This window comes from Artemia sp. Qi Xiang Cuo, chromosome 12, assembly GCF_049724085.1.
Source record: "Artemia sp. Qi Xiang Cuo chromosome 12, ASM4972408v1, whole genome shotgun sequence".
Classification (NCBI taxonomy): domain Eukaryota; kingdom Metazoa; phylum Arthropoda; class Branchiopoda; order Anostraca; family Artemiidae; genus Artemia; species Artemia sp. Qi Xiang Cuo.
In genome coordinates, this window is record NC_142805.1 from 74,371,222 (window position 1) to 74,390,494 (window position 19,273).

The 19,273-nt window shown below is 34.1% G+C and overlaps 1 protein-coding gene and 1 pseudogene across 1 annotated transcript in view; one reads left to right on the forward strand and one right to left on the reverse strand.

Moving 5' to 3' along the window:
• The window catches only part of LOC148946500 (uncharacterized), a 97,106-nt gene that overhangs the window by 38,836 nt on the left and 38,997 nt on the right, over positions 1-19,273 (reverse strand). The window lies entirely within an intron of this gene.
• On the forward strand, positions 12,330-13,125 carry LOC148946505 (uncharacterized; annotated as a pseudogene).

Sequence of the window (19,273 nt, forward strand, 5' to 3'; positions counted from 1 at the left end):
AAGAAAAAAAGATGAAAATGATGTTTAAAGTACCACGAGTCATAATTGGTATGGTGGCAGGAGTCACTGGTACAATAGCCTCAGGAATATATATATATCAACATTTTAAGCTAAGAAATTAAAGAGCTGGGCAGTATATTAATTAAAAAAAAACCTTAGAACAGAGCAAAATCAGGTTCTGTCGAAAGGATTGAAATTTTCGATAACCCCTTCGAAAATTCCTTATAGTGAAATTATCGCGAACACAGAGGGGGCTTTTCATGACTCTCGTGCGGATATTCAATATATATTAAATATTCAAGTTCCTCTTGCAGGTTAATTTTTTTCTTCTAGACATGAACTGAATTATTCAGGTATGGACCAAGTTCCAAAGCTGCCAGTAGCAGAATTCCAAAAGCTATTTTTTTTTAATGTATTTTTAAATGTAAAATGGTATTTTCAGACAAAATCCAGTAACGAATTTGAAAACTGCCAAGTAGCATTGCTACTCTCTCTGATATGCTGAATCAGATGGTGTAATTTTCATTAAAATTTCTTGACTTTTTGTGTGTGTTCCCTCACTTTCAAAAATAATAATATTCTAAATCTTGTAGCTTTTGATGGGTAGCATTAAACTTATTGAACCTTATTTAATTGGAATCATAGGCCGTACAATGGCACAGCCTAAGTAACGAGTAATGTGGGCACAATGTGCTATATTTTTTAGACCAGGGCACTTTGTATAGAAGTAGTTGTCACAATTTCAAAAGGGTCTCATTTGATTGAAAATTGCAAGTTCGAGTGCCCGTTTTAATAGTCAAAAGTTATTAGAGACCAACCAGCCCCTCCCCTCCCCCACGCCACTAATGTCCCCAAATATATAAAGTCAACATTGTGAGACAGCCATTTTGTTAAATGTAGTTAAAAGGTCTAGTTTTGGTTACTATTAGGCCAAGCTGTACCTTCATTATAGTTTGTCACAATAAACTGTTTGATACCATGTTAAAATAAAGCGGTGGCCGGCGTTAACCCCCCCCCCCGCGTAAAATAAGGCTTTCCAAATTTGAAAATTTTTTAGTTTTTTTTCTGTAGGGGGAAGGAAATTCGGTACTTATGTATTATACGCCACTCACTCAAGTTTACAGTTTCTTTGTTAGTTTCTTTTAGCTTAGGGTGAAATAAGATAAGTGACAGAATAGATGGGTAATATATAATTTAGGCTATATATTTGCACATAAGGGGCTATATATTTGTATATAGGAGAGGTGGGGTGAAGTATTTGGACAGTTTGAAGGCAGAAAACACATAATACACACGTACAAGAATTTTTCATCGAGAGAGAGCTGGATTTCCCGGTATTATTTAAAAACAATCAGAAATTAAATTAAAAAAAAATTTTAACTGAAACTAAAGAACGACATCAAAACTTAAAACAAAAAGAAATTATTGTGTATATGAAAGGGGTTGCCTCCTCCTCAAGCCCTCTCTCTTTACAATTTTTTTTTTTCAAGTTTAAAACTAATTAGTGGTAATGTCACAATTCTGTCTTGGTGAATGGACAGATACAAAGCTAGTGAATGCATTGGTAAGTATTTTTTCATTTCCCTTATGGATGCTGCTTTTGACTTGTTGCAAAATTAGAAATTTCTGAGGTAACATAAACCTTAGTTTGTTTTTCTGAATTTAAAACAAATGAGCTGAAACATGAACACTTAATTTGATGAGTGACCTTTATAAACCTAAGTAACTTACAATATCAAAGTTCATAAAAATCTTTAGTTTTATTATGCCTGGCATCTAAGGGGCATGTTTCCAAGATTTATCAGGTGCTGGTAGCTACAGCAACTTTTCGAAATAGATTATTGGATGTGATCAAAATTTGTCCAAAAAGTACTTATCTATTATAGATTGATGTCTTTCTGTAATATGATTTATAACATTTGCAAGAATAAATAAAACTAAGCTCTTTAGAATTTAGTCTTTCACATGTTTTGAAAATTAGGGTTTTGCTGATAATGTGAATCTTTAATTTCATGTAAATTGTGTGTGACTTGCCATTGTTGGAAAATGAATCAGGGTCATTAATTTTTTCTCTCAATTATTAACCACTAACAGTTCTCTTCAAATAATATTTTGCTGAGCTTGCCCATGATTTTTTTTTCTAGGCATGTGCTATTGCTGGAGAAGCGAAAGAAAATATACATTTTTCAAAAATAAAAGGGTATTACAAAGAAACAACCCCTGCCATGAGTAACAAAAAAAATTTAAAAGTCACTTCCGGTTAGAGAGAGGAACAGCAGATGCCCTGCTACAAAATATTAGCTTGAAACTGGCAAAAACAGGGGTCAATAGTGAGCCAGAAATATGCTCAAGTAAGCAAATTTTAATTGCTTTATGGGTATGGGCAACCCCTGATAGTTATAGATCAGTATCTCAGAGGTTCAATATTTCTAAATCTTCTGTAGCTAGAACGCTAAGAAGAATGGCAGATGTCTTTGATGGAATGGCGTCTACCATAATAAAATGGCCAGAATGCAAGAGAACACTTTCGGAAGATGTCAGAGTTTCCAGGGGTTATTAGTAGTATTGATGGAATACATATTCCAATACTAGCTCCTACTGAGCATAATGATTCTTATATTAATAGAAAAGGGTACCATTTACTGCAAATGCAAGCAGTTTGCCAACATAATTTAAAATTTACAAATTGCTATGTTGGTCAAGTTGGCTCAGTGCACGATGCTCGTGTATATAGACTTTCATGCCTGGGGCAAGATATGAAAAATAATTTAATAAATTTTCCACGAGACTGTCACATTATAGGAGACAGTGCTTATTCACTGAGCTCACATGTATTAACTCCCTATCGAGAACCTGGAAATTTAACTAGATACCAGAAAAACTACAACTACAAACACTCATCTACAAGAATGACAATTGAGCGGGCATTTGGCCATCTGAAAGGTCGTTTCCGTCGCTCACAGTTTTTCCCTTCCCCAGATATTGCGTTTATATGCAAACCTGTGATTTCATGTTGTGTATTACATAATTTTTGTGTGGATAACATTGATTTGATTCCGGTTGATTCAGACAATTACAGGGATCCAAGTCTGACTAATAGTGACTTTGATGTCAGTATATTAGGTCAACAAAGAGATGGAAAAAATTAAACGTGACGAAATTGCTGCCAATCTCAGGCTTTCATCTATATATTTCTGTATACATATATTAAGTATTATACTGTATATTTGTTATATTAAATTGTTTTAAATATTTATACAGCTGTTAAAACAATGTAGCAATTTAAAATGTTTACCATTTATAACAGTCACATAAATTCAAATTAAACAGCAGTCTGTGAACTATATTTAAACTTTAGTTTTTTGGGGTTTAGGGGGAATAAAAGGTACCTAGGTTTGTTTTTGTTGTCCTTAGTACTTTGATAGTAACAGGATATTTCAGTAAGAGTGAGATTTGGTTCTTACTGTCCTTGTTACTTTGATTTCGTTTTCGCTGTCCCTTGGTACTTTAATAGTGACTGAACATTTTAGTAATAGTACAGTAACAGTGAGATTTTGTTCTCACTGTCCTTGTTGCTGTAACAGTACACTAACAGTAAAATTTCGATTTTGCTGTCCTTGGTACTTTAATGGTAACAGTACATTTCAGTAATAGTACAATAACAGTGAGATTTCGTTTTCACTGTCCTTGTTACTTTAACAGCAACAGTACACTAACAGTAAGATTTGGTTTTCGCTGTCCCTGTTACTTTAACAGTAACAGTACGACGAAGATAATTTCTTAAACCACAATGGCCTGAGATCAAATAAAGAAAGAAAAACGAGCAAAAATGGGCTTTTTATAGGCAAAATGAAAATACTTAGAAAAAAAAGTTAATATTTCGAGAGTAAAGACACCTCTCTTTTTCAGCGTGAAACGAAACTATGTATCCAAGGAAAGTGCCGAAGATAAAAAAAAAACAACAACAAAAAACAAACGCGGAAAGTCAATGTGAAAAGAACCAAAAAACCAAAGAAAAAACCAAAAACTTAAAAGATGAATAAAATTTAATAAAAGCCAAAAATTAGAAGAATTAAAACCAAATACCTAACAACCATAAAAGCGAGCTATTCGACAATATCCGCGATTTTCACAAATTCCAAAAAATATGAATTGCCATCAACGGATACTAGCGAACATCTGACAAAGAAAAGGAAACAATTCATTCAGTCAAAAAACAAAACGAACCAGCAATTAAATAAGTTGGAGAACTATGTCATCTGATTTGGGATTTTAATTAATGCATTTCTTGCAGACACCCTTTGAGACCTAAGGGGTTGTTCCAGTGTTTGATTAGATGACTGGGAAAGTGGTTCAAGGTTTATTTCAGGGATTACTAAAGTATCGGCTTCTCTTTTGAGAAAACCGAAATATGACTCGTTAATTCTTAAATCACCGGCAATCTCTGTTTAAGGCTAGAACTAAATGTTGGTATTTATAAATTTCAACAGCTTCTCTGTAGTGCTGGACAATACTTTTGTCATGCGAAATAAGACTAGCTTGATTAAACAAAATAGTATGGTCTGGTTTTTCAAAAATGTGCTCTGCAAGGGCAGAGTCAAAATTTTCTGTTTTTTTCGCTTTTTAAGTGTATTATTAATTGAACTAGAGTGCTGAGTTAATCTATCCGTTAGTCGCTGATCAGTTCTTACGATATACCAAAGACCACACGAACAAGAAATTCTGTAGACACCGGGGTTTTCACCTATCGGGATAGGGTCTTTACCTTGATAAATTTGGGACCTGATAGTTTTTCTGGGTCTATAATAAGTGTAAATGTTATTTTTCCTTAGATTTTTTGAAATGTGGTCTGAAAGCCCTTTAACGTATGGGAGACCAAGATAAACTGAATTTTCCCCTTGATTTGTGTTTTCTGTGGAACTATCTGATAATCTTTTTATGCGTTTTGCAATTACAGAATTTATTAAACTAATTAGATAACCATTCCCAAATAAAATATCTCTAAGTTGGTTGAGCTCTAAATCCAAGAAACGTGTTGAACAAACTTTCAATGCTCTATCAACTAGAGAAGTGACAACTCCTCTTTTCACAGCAGGAGAATGATTAGAGGAATAACTTAAGTAACGGTCATTATGTGTGGGTTTTCTATAGACACTAAACTCGAAACCTGAATCATTTCGGTGCACCAGAACATCTAAGAAAGGAAGACGCCTCTCTATCTCTGATTCCTGAGTAAATTTTAGTTTTGGATCCAAGGAGTTGATCAAGTGAAGAAAAGAACCCAGAGACTCGTCACCATGCTCCCACAAATAAAAAATATCATCTTTAAAACAAACCCAAAATTCAGGTTTACAAGAACTTTGCAAAATAGCCCTTTCTTCAAGGTCTTCCATGAAGATATCAGCCTGTATTGGAGAAAGGGGCCACCCATGGAGATCCCATATTTCTGTCTATAAGAAATGCCTATATAATGGAAGTAAAAAGAATTTCTGTTACAAAGGGCTATAAGCGAAAGAAGTGTCTGATTCAAAAGACTAGATTTTTCTGATATAGATGGGTTAGAATTAAGTTTTTGCTCCAAAATCAGCTCGGCCTTTTGAGGATCACAATTGGTATACATTGAATCTGCATCAAAACTGCCAATTCTTGTATTTGGTTTAATCGAAACTTGCTTTACCTTGGAAACAAATTCAGCGGAATTTTTAATATAGGATTTTTGAGCCTGAATTAGTGGGCGAAATATAACTGATAAAAATTACCCTGTTTTTGCTGTAGGAGAATTAAAAGAAGAAACAATGGGTCGAAGTCGATTACCCAGCTTATGAACTTTAGGAAGACCATAAAAGCGAGGGGACGTGCATCCGCGTGGGTAAAACCTTTTGTACAATTGATCTGTAATTTCACCTTTTCCTTTTAGATAAGAAAGCTCTTTTCGGACTTCCTGGACAAATTTTTCTGTGGGATCGGTAGCTAATTGTTCATGTGTGTTAGAATCATTTAAAATTTCTCTGACTTTTTTGTCGTAATCATCTGAATCTAATACAACAACAGTATTGCCTTTATCGGCTTTCGTAATAATCCTGGAATGATCTTTATGTAGTGCGTGTAAGACCAAGTGTTCATTTTTACTAAATTTTTTTAATTTTCGATTATTAACAGAAGCCCAGTGTTAAGCCCAGTTTTTTGAGTAGTTTTTTGAGTTGCCCAGTTTTAAGGAGTTAGTGAAAGGTATTTTCAGGACCCTCAACAGGGACCTGAAAATTTCCTGTCTGAAAACCAAAGAAGATGTAGAGTCGCCCCCTCTGAAAAAATCAAAGGCTTTCCCAAGCAAGGACGATCTCGAAGAAATTATGACAGAGGAGGGTTATGAAAAGGAAGAAAAAAAGATGGAAATGATGTTTAAATTACCACGAGTCATAATTGGTATGGTGGCAGGAGTCACTGGTACAATAGCCTCAGGAACATATATATATCAACATTTTAAGCTAAGAAATTAAAGAGCTGGGCAGTAAATTAATTTAAAAAGAAAAAAGTTTTTGAGTAGTCTAGTGTTAAGGAGTTAGTGAAAGATTTTTTCAGATCCCTCAACAGGGGCCTGAAAATTTCCTGTCTGAAAACCAAAGAAGATGTAGAGTCGCCCCCTCTGAAAATATCAAAGGCTTTCCCAAACCAGGACGATCTCGAAGAAATTATGACAGAGGAGGGTTTTGAAAAGGAAGAAAAAAAGATGGAAATGATGTTTAAATTACCACGAGTCATAATTGGTATGGTGGCAGGAGTCACTGGTACAATAGCCTCAGGAATATATATATATCAACATTTTAAGCTAAGAAATTAAAGAGCTGGGCAGTAAATTAATTAAAAAAAAATTTTTTGAGTAGTCCAGTGTTAAGGAGTTAGTGAAAGGTATTTTCAGGTCCCTCAACAGGAACCTGAAAATTTCCTGTCTGAAAACCAAAGAAGATGTAGAGTCGCCCCCTCTGAAAAAATCAAAGGCTTTCCCAAGCAAGGACGATCTCGAAGAAATTATGACAGAGGAGGGTTATGAAAAGGAAGAAGGAAAAAAAGATGGAAATGATGTTTAGATTACCACGAGTGATAATTGGTATGGTGGCAGGAGTCACTGGCACAGTAGCCTCAGGAATATATATATATCAACATTTTAAGCTAAGAAATTAAAGAGCTGGGCAGTAAATTAATTAAAAAAAAAAAGTTTTTGAGTAGCCCAGTGTTAAGGAGTTAGTGAAAGGTTTTTTCAGATCCCTCAACAGGGACCTGTAAATTTCCTGTCTGAAAACCGAAGAAGAGGTAGAGTCGCCCCCTCTGAAAAAATCAACGGCTTTCCCAAGCAAGGACGATCTCGAAGAAATTATGACAGAGGAGGGTTATGAAAAGGAAGAAAAAAAGATGGAAATGATGTTTAAATTACCACGAGTCATAATTGGTATGGTGGCAGGAGTCACTGGTACAATAGCCTCAGGAATATATATATATCAACATTTTAAGCTAAGAAATTAAAGAGCTGGGCAGTAAATTAATTAAAAAAAAACCTTAGAACAGAGCAAAATCAGGTTCTGTCGAAAGGATTGAAATTTTCGATAACTATAAGGAATTTTCAAAGGGGTTACCCTTCGAAAATTCCTTATAGTGAAATTATCGCGAACACAGAGGGGGCTTTTCATGACTCTCGTGCGGATATTCAATATATATTACAATATTCAAGTTCCTCTTGCAGGTAAATTTTTTTCTTCTAGACATGAACTGAATTATTCGGGTATGGACCAAGTTCCAAAGCTGCCAGTAGCAGAATTCCAAAAGCTATTTTTTTTAAATGTGTTTTTAAATGTAAAATGGTATTTTCAGACAAAATCCAGTAACGAATTTGAAAACTGCCAAGTAGCATTGCTACTCTCTTTGATATGCTGAATCAGATGGTGTAATTTTCACTAAAATTTCTTGACTTTTTGTGTGTGTTCCCTCACTTTCAAAAATAATAATGTTCTAAATCTTGTAGCTTTTGATGGGTAGCATTAAACTTATTGAACCTTATTTAATTGGAATCATAGGCCGTACAATGGCACAGCCTAAGTAACGAGTAATGTGGATACAATGTGCTATATTTTTTAGACCAGGGCACTTTGTATAGAAGTAGTTGTTACAATTTCAAAAGGGTCTCATTTGATTGAAAATTGCAAGTTCGAGTGCCCGTTTTAATAGTCAAAAGTTATTAGAGAGCAACCAGCCCCTCCCCTCCCCCACGCCAATAATTTCTCCAAATATATAAAGTCAACATTGTGAGACAGCCATTTTGTTAAATGTAGTTAAAAGGTCTAGTTTTGGTTACTATTAGGCCAAGCTGTACCTTCATTACAGTTTGTCACCATAAACTGTTTGATACCATGTTAAAAAAAAGCGGTGGCCGGCGTTAACCCCCCCCCCCCCCGCGTAAAATAAGGCTTTCCAAATTTGAAAATTTTTTTAGTTTTTTTTCTGTAGGGGGAAGGAAATTCGGTACTTATGTATTATACGCCACTCACTCAAGTTTACAGTTTCTTTGTTAGTTTCTTTTAGCTTAGGGTGAAATAAGATAAGTGACAGAATAGATGGGTAATATATAATTTAGGCTATATATTTGCACATAAGGGGCTATATATTTGTATATAGGCGAGGTGGGGTGAAGTATTTGGACAGTTTGAAGGCAGAAAACACATAATACACACGTACCAGACTTTTTCATGGAGAGAGAGCTGGATTTCCCGGTATTATTTAAAAACAATCAGAAATTAAATTAAAAAAAAATTTCAACTGAAACTAAAGAACGACATCAAAACTTAAAACAAAAAGAAATTATTGTGTATATGAAAGGGGTTGCCTCCTCCTCAAGCCCTCTCTCTTTACAATAATTTTTTTTCAATTTTAAAACTAATTAGTGGTAATGTCACAATTCTGTCTTTGTGAATGGACAGATACAAAGCTAGGGAATGCATTGGTAAGTATTTTTTCATTTCCCTTATGGATGCTGCTTTTGACTTGTTGCAAAATTAGAAATTTCTGAGGGTAAATAAACCTTGGTTTGTTTTTCTGAATTTAAAACAAATGAGCTGAAACATGAACACTTAATTTGATGAGTGACCTTTATAAACCTAAGTAACTTACAATATCAAAGTTAATAAAAATCTTTAGTTTTATTATGCCTGGCATCTAAGGGCCATGTTTCCAAGATTTATCAGGTGCTGGTAGCTACAGCAACTTTTCGAAATAGATTATTGGATGTGATCAAAATTTGTCCAAAAAGTACTTATCTATTATAGATTGATGTCTTTCTGTAATATGATTTATAACATTTGCAAGAATAAATAAAACTAAGCTCTTTAGAATTTAGTCTTTCACATATTTTGAAAATTAGGGTTTTGCTGATAATGTGAATCTTTGATTTCATGTAAATTGTGTGTGACTTGCCATTGTTGGAAAATGAATCAGGGTCATTAATTTTTTCTCTCAATTATTAACCACTAACAGTTCTCTTCAAATAATATTTTGCTGAGCTTGCCCATGATTTTTTTTTCTAGGCATGTGCTATTGCTGGAGAAGCGAAAGAAAATATGCATTTTTCAAAAATAAAAGGGTATTACGAAGAAACAACCCCTGCCATGAGTGACAAAAAATTTAAAAGTCACTTCCGGTTAGAGAGAGGAACAGCAGATGCCCTGCTACAAAATATTAGCTTGAAACTGGCAAAAACAGGGGTCAATAGTGAGCCAGAAATATGCTCAAGTAAGCAACTTTTAATTGCTTTATGGGTATGGGCGACCCCTGATAGTTATAGATCAGTATCTCAGAGGTTCAATATTTCTAAATCTTCTGTAGCTATAACGCTAAGAATAATGGCAGATGTCTTTGATGGAATGGCGTCTACCATAATAAAATGGCCAGAATGCAAGAGAACACTTTCGGAAGATGTCAGAGTTTCCAGGGGTTATTAGTAGTATTGATGGAATACATATTCCAATACTAGCTCCTACTGAGCATAATGATTCTTATATTAATAGAAAAGGGTACCATTTACTGCAAATGCAAGCAGTTTGCCAACATAATTTAAAATTTACAAATTGCTATGTTGGTCAAGTTGGCTCAGTGCACGATGCTCGTGTATATAGACTTTCATGCCTGGGGCAAGATATGAAAAATAATTTAATAAATTTTCCACGAGACTGTCACATTATAGGAGACAGTGCTTATTCACTGAGCTCACATGTATTAACTCCCTATCGAGAACCTGGAAATTTAACTAGATACCAGAAAAACTACAACTACAAACACTCATCTACAAGAATGACAACTGAGCGGGCATTGGGCCATCTGAAAGGTCGTTTCCGTCGCTCACAGTTTTTCCCTTCCCCAGATATTGCGTTTATATGCAAATCTGTGATTTCATGTTGTGTATTACATAATTTTTGTGTGGATAACATTGATTTGATTCCGGTTGATTCAGACAATTACAGGGATCCAAGTCTGACTAATAGTGACTTTGATGTCAGTATATTAGGTCAACAAAGAGATGGAAAAAATTAAACGTGACGAAATTGCTGCCAATCTCAGGCTTTCATCTATATATTTCTGTATACATATATTAAATATTATACTGTATATTTGTTATATTAAATTGTTTTAAATATTTATACAGCTGTTAAAACAATGTAGCAATTTAAAATGTTTACCATTTATAACAGTCACATAAATTCAAATTAAACAGCAGTCTGTGAACTATATTTAAACTTTAGTTTTTTGGGGTTTAGGGGGAATAAAAGGTACCTAGGTTTGTTTTCGCTGTCCTTAGTACTTTGATAGTAACAGGATATTTCAGTAACAGTGAGATTTGGTTCTTACTGTCCTTGTTACTTTAATTTCGTTTTCGCTGTCCCTTGGTACTTTAATAGTGACTGTACATTTTAGTAATAGTACAGTAACAGTAAGATTTCGTTCTCACTGTCCTTGTTGCTGTAATAGTACACTAACAGTAAAATTTCGATTTTGCTGTCCTTGGTACTTTAATGGTAACAGTACATTTCAGTAATAGTACAATAACAGTGAGATTTCGTTTTCACTGTCCTTGTTACTTTAACAGCAACAGTACACTAACAGTAAGATTTGGTTTTCGCTGTCCTTGTTACTTTAACAGTAACACTACGACGAAGATAATTTCTTAAACCACAATGTCCTGACATCACATAAAGAAAGAAAAACGAGCAAAAATGGGCTTTTTATAGGCAAAATTAAAATACTGAAAAAAAAGCGAATATTTCGAGAGGACAAACGCCTCTCTTCTTCAGCGCGAAATGAAACGATGTATCCAAGGAAAGTGCCGAAGAGAAAAAAAAACAACAACAAAAAACAAACGTGGAAAGTCAATGTGAAAAGAACCAAAAAACCAAAGAAAAAAACAAAAACTTAAAAGATGAATAAAATTCAATAAAAGCCAAAAATTAGAAGAATTAAAACCAAATACCTAGAAACCGTAAAAGCGAGCTATTCGCCAATATCCGCGATTTGCACAAAATTCAAAAAATATGAACTGCCATCGACGGATACTAGCGAACAACTGACAAGAAAAGGAAACAATTCATTCAGTCAAAAAACAAACCGAACCAGCAATTAAATAAGTTGGAGAACTATGTCATTTGATTTCGGATTTTAATTAACGCATTTCTTGCAGACACCCTTTGAGACCTAAGGGGTTGTCCACGTGTTTGATTAGATGACTGGGAAAGTGGTTCAAGGTTTATTTCAGGGATTACTAAAGTATCGGTTTCTCTTTTGAGAAAACCGAAATATGACTCGTTTATTCTTAAATCACCGGCAATCTCTGTTTAAAGCTAGACCTAAGTATTGGTATTTATAAATTTCAACAGCTTCTCTGTAGTGCTGGACAATACCTTTGTCATGCGAAATAAGACTAGCTTGATTAAACAAAATAGTATGGTCTGGTTTTTCAAAAATGTGCTCTACAAGGGCAGAGTCAAAATCTTCTGTTTTTTTCCACCTTTTAAGTGTATTATTAACTGAAATAGAGTGCTGAATTAATCTATCCGTTAGTCGCTGATCAGTTCTTCCGATATACCAAAGACCACACGAACAAGGAATTCTGTATACACCGGAGTTTTCACCTATCGGGATAGGTTCTTTACCTTGATAAATTTGGGACCTGAGTGTTATTTCTTCTCTGGAAACCAAAGACTTTGTCTTTCTGTTCAATTCTTAACAAGGCTAGCAATTTTTACTTCTAAATCTCTGTTATAGGACCTGTCACTCCTTCCCAACCAACAGCCATGATATTGGCTTTAGTGGGTAATCTATCCCAATTCAGTAGTATATAAACGCAGCTTTGGTGTATACAGACTGCTTCTGACTACCAATAATCAACTTGCTTTATGATTGATCTTTTTTTAGGGAAAGAGAGTTTATCAACATCCAGGACAAAGCTAAAGTGGGACCATGACAGTACCATTGCCCCGATAGGCATCTGTCAAGAAAGGGAGAAAGCAGAGAAAATTACCAGTAATTTGAAGTTTTGGTAAGGGGTGATGGGAACAATGCATGAAAATGGTCATCAATTTACACATTGCAATGCAAAATCAAATATGAAAATCTTAAAAATCAATACAAATTCAGAAAGATAAACCTGGGACAAATGGTGAGGGAAATAGAAAATGGGAGTTCTACAAAATAATGCAGGACTTTGTTGGAGACCGACCAGAGATAGAGCCAGTTGCTGTTGTCGATGGGACAGGAAGAATTGTGTTAAAAGACAGTGCAATAACATTTTCAGAAGATATTCCCTCACCTGTCCCTGCTGAAGCTGAAGTTTCAACTGAATCAGCTGTCCAAGACAGACAGTCTATGGTCTTCTGAAGAAGCACCCAGACTCAATAAGAGGAAGAGAGGTAAAAGTGATTCATCGCTACCCAAAAATAAAATTGCCTCAAAACCTAATGTGGCAGAGGAAATTTTGAAAATGAGCGAATAGGCAAAAAAGCGTAACGAGGAACTTATTTTGGGGCAGGACTTGGAATTAGAAAAAAAAACGCCGCACTTGAATTACTTCAAAAGCTAATTGATAAATTTTAACTAATCATTTTAGTTTTTTTCAATTAATGTAAAAAATAAATGAACTTAAATAGATTAAACTTTTTAATATTATCTGAACAGGGAATAGTAAACAATCACAGCATAGGGATTTTATTTGAGTTTTATTTCATTTATTATATACCCAGGACAGCAAAAACAAAATCTTACTGTTACTCTACTGTTACCGCTAAAGTAACAAGGACAGTGAGAACAAAATCTCACTGTTACTGTACTATTACTGAAATGTACTGTTACTATTAAAGTACCAAGGACAGCAAAAACAAAATCTTACTGTTACTGTTAATGTACTGTTACTTAAAGAAAGAAAAACAAGCAAAAATGGGTTTTTTATAGGCCAAATGAAAATACTTAAAAAACAAAGCGAATATTTCGAGAGGACAAACGCCTCTTTTCTTCAGCGCGAAACGAAACGATGTATCCAAGGAAAGTGCCGAAGAGAGAGAAAAAAACAACAACAAAAAAACAACAACATAAAAATATATATGTATATATATATATATATATATATATATATATATATATATATATATATATATATATATATATATATATATATATATAGTGTGTGTGTGTGTGTGTATGAACCTTTTACAAATAATAGAACCATCTTCTATTGATTTTGCCTATTAATCATTTTTTTTTTAATTCCAGAAAATTTCTTTTTGAAATATAAAAGTAATTACTCAGGTTAAGGATAGATTTATTGCATTACTGTCAACTTTTTCCTTATGGATTGTTAGTTATCTCCAGCGCTTTATTAGAAACAGTTTAGTAATTTCCTAAGCCTTGAAAAAGGATCCAGGGTTGTTGTAATATCTGAGCTAGTTGATGGTTTCATACCAGCATTGACTTCTCCAGTCTGTTCTTCAGATTCTGTATTATATGCATTTGACAAAGGAAGAAGCCGAACGTCATAATTTAAATCTAACAATTTTTCCATCTTCCAGCGTTCCAGTCTATCTAAAAAAAAAGTGAAAAATGTGAGCAACACACACATATTGATAATACAGAAAGATACTCAAGTAATTGAATTAGTAGGAACTGACATAGCTTGACAATATTCAAATTGAACTCTCACTTATGCAGTCTAGATTAAAATGAATAATAACTCTGTTAAAACAAAAGAAAAATATCTTTAGTTGGCTTTATGAGGATTCAAATACTACCTTATAGCTTTGCATTTTAGAAAATAGATGAAGTACCAAATTACAAAGATACTAAAACTGAACTGCTGAATTATTTTGAATGGTATATTTTAAGTTCATGAAAGGCAAGTGTCTTCAGAAGAAAAAGGTTAGAGGCAGGTAGTTGAACAAACTTTCTGAGAATATACCATAAGGTGTTGTGTTTGCTACAGTTCACATTAATGATTTTCATTTATTATGCAAAAATTTTATTTACAGGCTATTTTTAGAGATTGTAATAAGGATGGTTAACTGAAAAATAACAAATTCAGGGCAATACAATTATTTTATCTGGAATCATAGTTTCCTGAAACTAGACTCAATGAAAAAGATCAAAACCCAACAAATTCAGCTGAATTTTTCAGGCTCTGGATTTACTCCAAAAATTTTTATTCGCCTAACTCAACTACTCTCCAAGATAGCAAAAAAACCTACTAAAGTTGTCCTACAGTAATATTCTAAATAAAAGACTTTTCTCCATATTAAAAAGTAGCAGAGGAAGGGGAATGTAACTTTCAGGAATAAAAACAGAGTCTAAAGGTGCAAATGATATTGTGAGCCACCCAATTCTAGTGGGTAAACATAAAAGTCTCGAATTATTCCCAATAATATATAATATGCTGATGAACTAGTGTTATGGGAACCCCTTTGAGATTGGACATTCAAAATTGCAAAATTCACTACAGTATTTCAGGTTGAGAAATTTTCACAAAAATATGGTTTATCCATTGCACTAACCAAGTCTGCAATAATTCAACTCCAATATAAACATAAAGAAGTTGATGCAAAACTAAAACTAAATTGCAATGTAATCCCAGACAAAATCATGTGATTTACCTCGGACTCATACTTAACCAAAAATTTAATTTTCACCATCACATTAAAACAATAAATAAATAAATGCTATGTAGACTTTAGAACAATAAGAACACAATTATACAGAGCTTGGGATTTTAATCAGAAAACGCTAGGCTACTCTAGTTTTGAAATATATTTATGACCCCAAATCAGTTATGAGCTCATTGCATATTGTGCTTGGCAAAAACACAACAGCAAAAAGTTTATACTTTTTAATATAGTCTATTTACTTTTCTAATTTAGCCTAGGGTAAAAGACCTCTTTTTGGACTGCCCCTATTTTACTACAGCATGATGGAATGGGAGTGCAGTAATAAGATCCCAGCCTCTTGGTGAAATTTTCACCAACAATTTGTCATCATAAATTCAAAAGTTGTTTTCTGTTTTGACAAGCAATTGAAAAGAAAAAAAAATATTTAATATATGTGATTTATAGAATAAATATCAAACAATGAAAGTTGCATTTATGAACCAGAAGACAAACAATTTTTGGTTAATAAGTGAATAAAGCCTAAATACTGAAGATATATTCATCAAAATCAGACAATTGGTATTTCCAAAAATAGGTCCTTCTAGTTAAGTCAATAAACTAACAATTTCAAGTATTTGATCTTAGATCATTTTAATAATAACCATATTTAAGCATAACTTATATTTTTTATATTCATTGATGTATACAATTCTTCTCAATTCCTATTTAGTCGCAATATGTGAGCGTTTCAGTTTTACATAATTTTTCTCAATTGCATACTCGTTTTGACCCTACTTTCTAATATAGCAAGAAGTTCCTCCACTAGAACTATAATGTTTCATTTAATAACTTAAAAAACTTTTTTACATGGTGACTAATAATCAGCATTGCACAGCAAGTGATCTCGTGATTCAGTACCTTCAACTGAGATTGCAATATATGGCTGGGGCTAAATCACCTGATACTTCCTAGGTTTTTCCTCTAAATTTCTCCAGGTGGGCTACCCATTACAGCTAAGTGTACTCTGGCTGTGCTTACAGTCACACCATTGACCCTTGTCCCAACCAAAATAGCAAGCAACACCAGAACTTAAGCTCCTAACCTCAGGCTCTCAAGCCTGGAGTAGGCTACTAACCACTTGGCTTGGCACTAAAGCACTAATGTCTAAAGCACTAATTGATAGAGCACTAAAAATATCAGAATTGACTTTAGAAGACAAGTTATGTCATGGAAAGATGTTTTTGAAATCCCCCCTCTCCAAAAACTCAAAAATTTCCAAAATTCTGCTTTAGAAGCTTTTTAAATATTTCTAAAGCACTAATTGATAGAGTGCTACAAACATCAGAATTGACTTTAGAAGACAAGGTATGTCACCGGAAGATGTTTTTGAAATCGTCCTTCACCCCAAACTCAAAATTTTCCAAAATTCTACTTTAGAAGCTTTTTTAAATGTTTCTAAAGTGCTAAGACATAGAGCGCTGCAAACATCAGAATCGACTTTAGAGGACAAATTATGTTATGGGAAGGTGTTTTTCTCAAAACCCCACAAACTCAAAAATTTCTAAAATTTTACTTTACAAGCTTTTTAAATATTTCTAAAGCACTAAAAGATAGAGCGCTACAAATAGCAGAATCGACTTCAGAGGACAAATTATGTTATGAGAAGATGTTCTTGAAATCCCCCTTTGCCACAAACTCAAAATTCTAATTTAGAAAATTTTTTAAATATTTTTAAAGCGCTAAGACATAGAGCGCTACAAACATCAGAATTGACTTTAGAGGACAAATTATGTTATGGGAAGATGTTTTTGAAATCCCCTTCCACCCAAACTCAAAATTTTCTAAAATTCTACTTAAGAAGCTTTTTAAATTGTTACTAAAGCACTAATTGATAGAGCACAACAAACATCTGAATTGACTTTAGAGGGCAACTTATGTCATGGGAAGATGTTTTGAAATCTGCCTTCCCCCCAAACTCAAAATTTTGTAAAGTTCTAGCTTTCTTTTCCATGGGATGGGGGGTATTTTCCCCGGGGGGGGGGGGCGGGTTGGACAGTTTGAAGGGGGTTTGGAAGTGTTTGGACAGTTTGAAGTCGGACAATAATTCTCTCTAGGTATAGGGCCACTAAAAAGTTACAGAAGGTAACTGGAAATGTTGTTAACTAAAAATAAAATCCTAGTATAAAGTAAATGTAATCTTTCATTTAAGTGTTCTTGAACAAACATCAGTACTGCAAGCATTACGGTTTCTGTCTAAGTGAAATTTATACAACCTGGGACTAAACAAGCCAAATCGTTGGGTCAACCATGTGGGCCCGACACCAGGATATTTGCATCTGTTACGAAGCAACTATTTCAAATGCACAAAAAACGCATACTAAGTTGACCCATCTTTCCAATATATTCATGACCCAATTCACTGTTATCTTTGTTTGACTATTCACCGCCCTTTAACAATGAAACAATTATGAAAGCCGCAAATGATATAACAAGTTATAGCTTCGGTCCATAAATGACGATTATTGAAATGTGTCTTGCAATTTTTGTGAAATAAATTTCTGTTGTGGTATTATTCAATTTTCTACTGTTGAGGCAGACTTAGGGTTGTATTATAACTATGGCATGTTATTGAGAAGCAGGAATTGTGAAAACTGTGGCAAGATTTGCGTAAAATATAGAAATTCGTTCCGTTGCCAGAAGTCTAGGCTTATACCTATCCGAGGTGGCCGCGAATATTCTCAGGTTAAGTGTAATTTTTTCAAAATCGATCTATGACAAAACATGGATGGATGGTTCACGCCTTTCTCTGCTAAAAATTTTCCGTTTTATGATGATTTGGCTTCAAATACCGCCGTCAAGGGAGGATTTCATGATCAATAATGTTGCTTGTTGTACGAAAACCTTTGTGGATTGGAGCCAGTTCTGCAGAGAGGTTTGTATGCACATATGTCATTCAAACTCCGCTCATTTGGGAGGAGAAGGAGTCATTGTTGAGATAGATGAAGCCAAATTTGGAAAGCGTAAATATAATTGTGGTCGGATTGTCTGGGTATTTGGTAGAATAGAGCCAGGGAGTGGTAATTCATTCATGGTTTCTGTACCGGGTAGAAGTAGTGTCATGTTGTTGGGAATTATCCAAAACTGAATCCTGCCAGGGACAACAATTATCAGTGACTGTTGGTGGCCTACGATTGCCTGGATAGCCAGGGCTATCAGCATTTACGCGTCAGCCACAGCATAAATTTTGTTGACCTTGCCACAGGTGTTCACACACAAAACATCGAAAGACACTGGCGTGAAGTTCGAGACAATATACCCAAATATGGCAGAAGAGAAGAACATATGGAAGGATATCTGGCAGAGCACTATTTCAAAAAAAAATATTCAATCTCCTCGAGGATGCACCATTTCATGAAACATATATCGGAGCTTTATAACATCAACTAATTTGTTTCTTGTGGTTATTATTTACTGATTAATTTTCAAAACGTTGTAACTGAAAATTTGGCAATTTACGGTATCAAAGCCCATTTGTTCTTAAAGCAATTCAAATGTTTTTTTTCCAAATAGTTTAGTGGAGCAATTTTCATTCTTGAACCTATGAGACGCTATTGAAGTGTAAATAGGGGGGGGAGAGAGGGAGCGGAAGTACAAATTTAACTATAGAATAATCGGTACTTGTGCATTATACATAACCCACCGCTATACGCGAAAGCAGTTAAGTTGTGTTACTGCTAATGAAATAAAATAAAATAGGATGAACATATAATAGTTTAGAAACAAATTTGGGCTATATAATTGCTTATTAGGGGGTGGGAGGTAAATAATAGCATATATTAAATACGTAACCTAACCTAGGTACCCTTTTCCCTCCCTAAACCCAAAAAAACAACAGTTTAAATATTGTAAACGCAACAAGAAATCACGCTTTGCGGTTCATTTATCTAACAAACACCCGTTTGTCTGGTTTCGTTGTACAGTCTATAGCGGTGGGTTACTTATAATGCACAATTACCTAATAATCTATATTCGTTTTGATTTTTTTTTCGAAATCCCTTAGCATTTTGAGTTGGGTCACCACATAAAACATTCAAATAGCTTAATCCTATAATGTT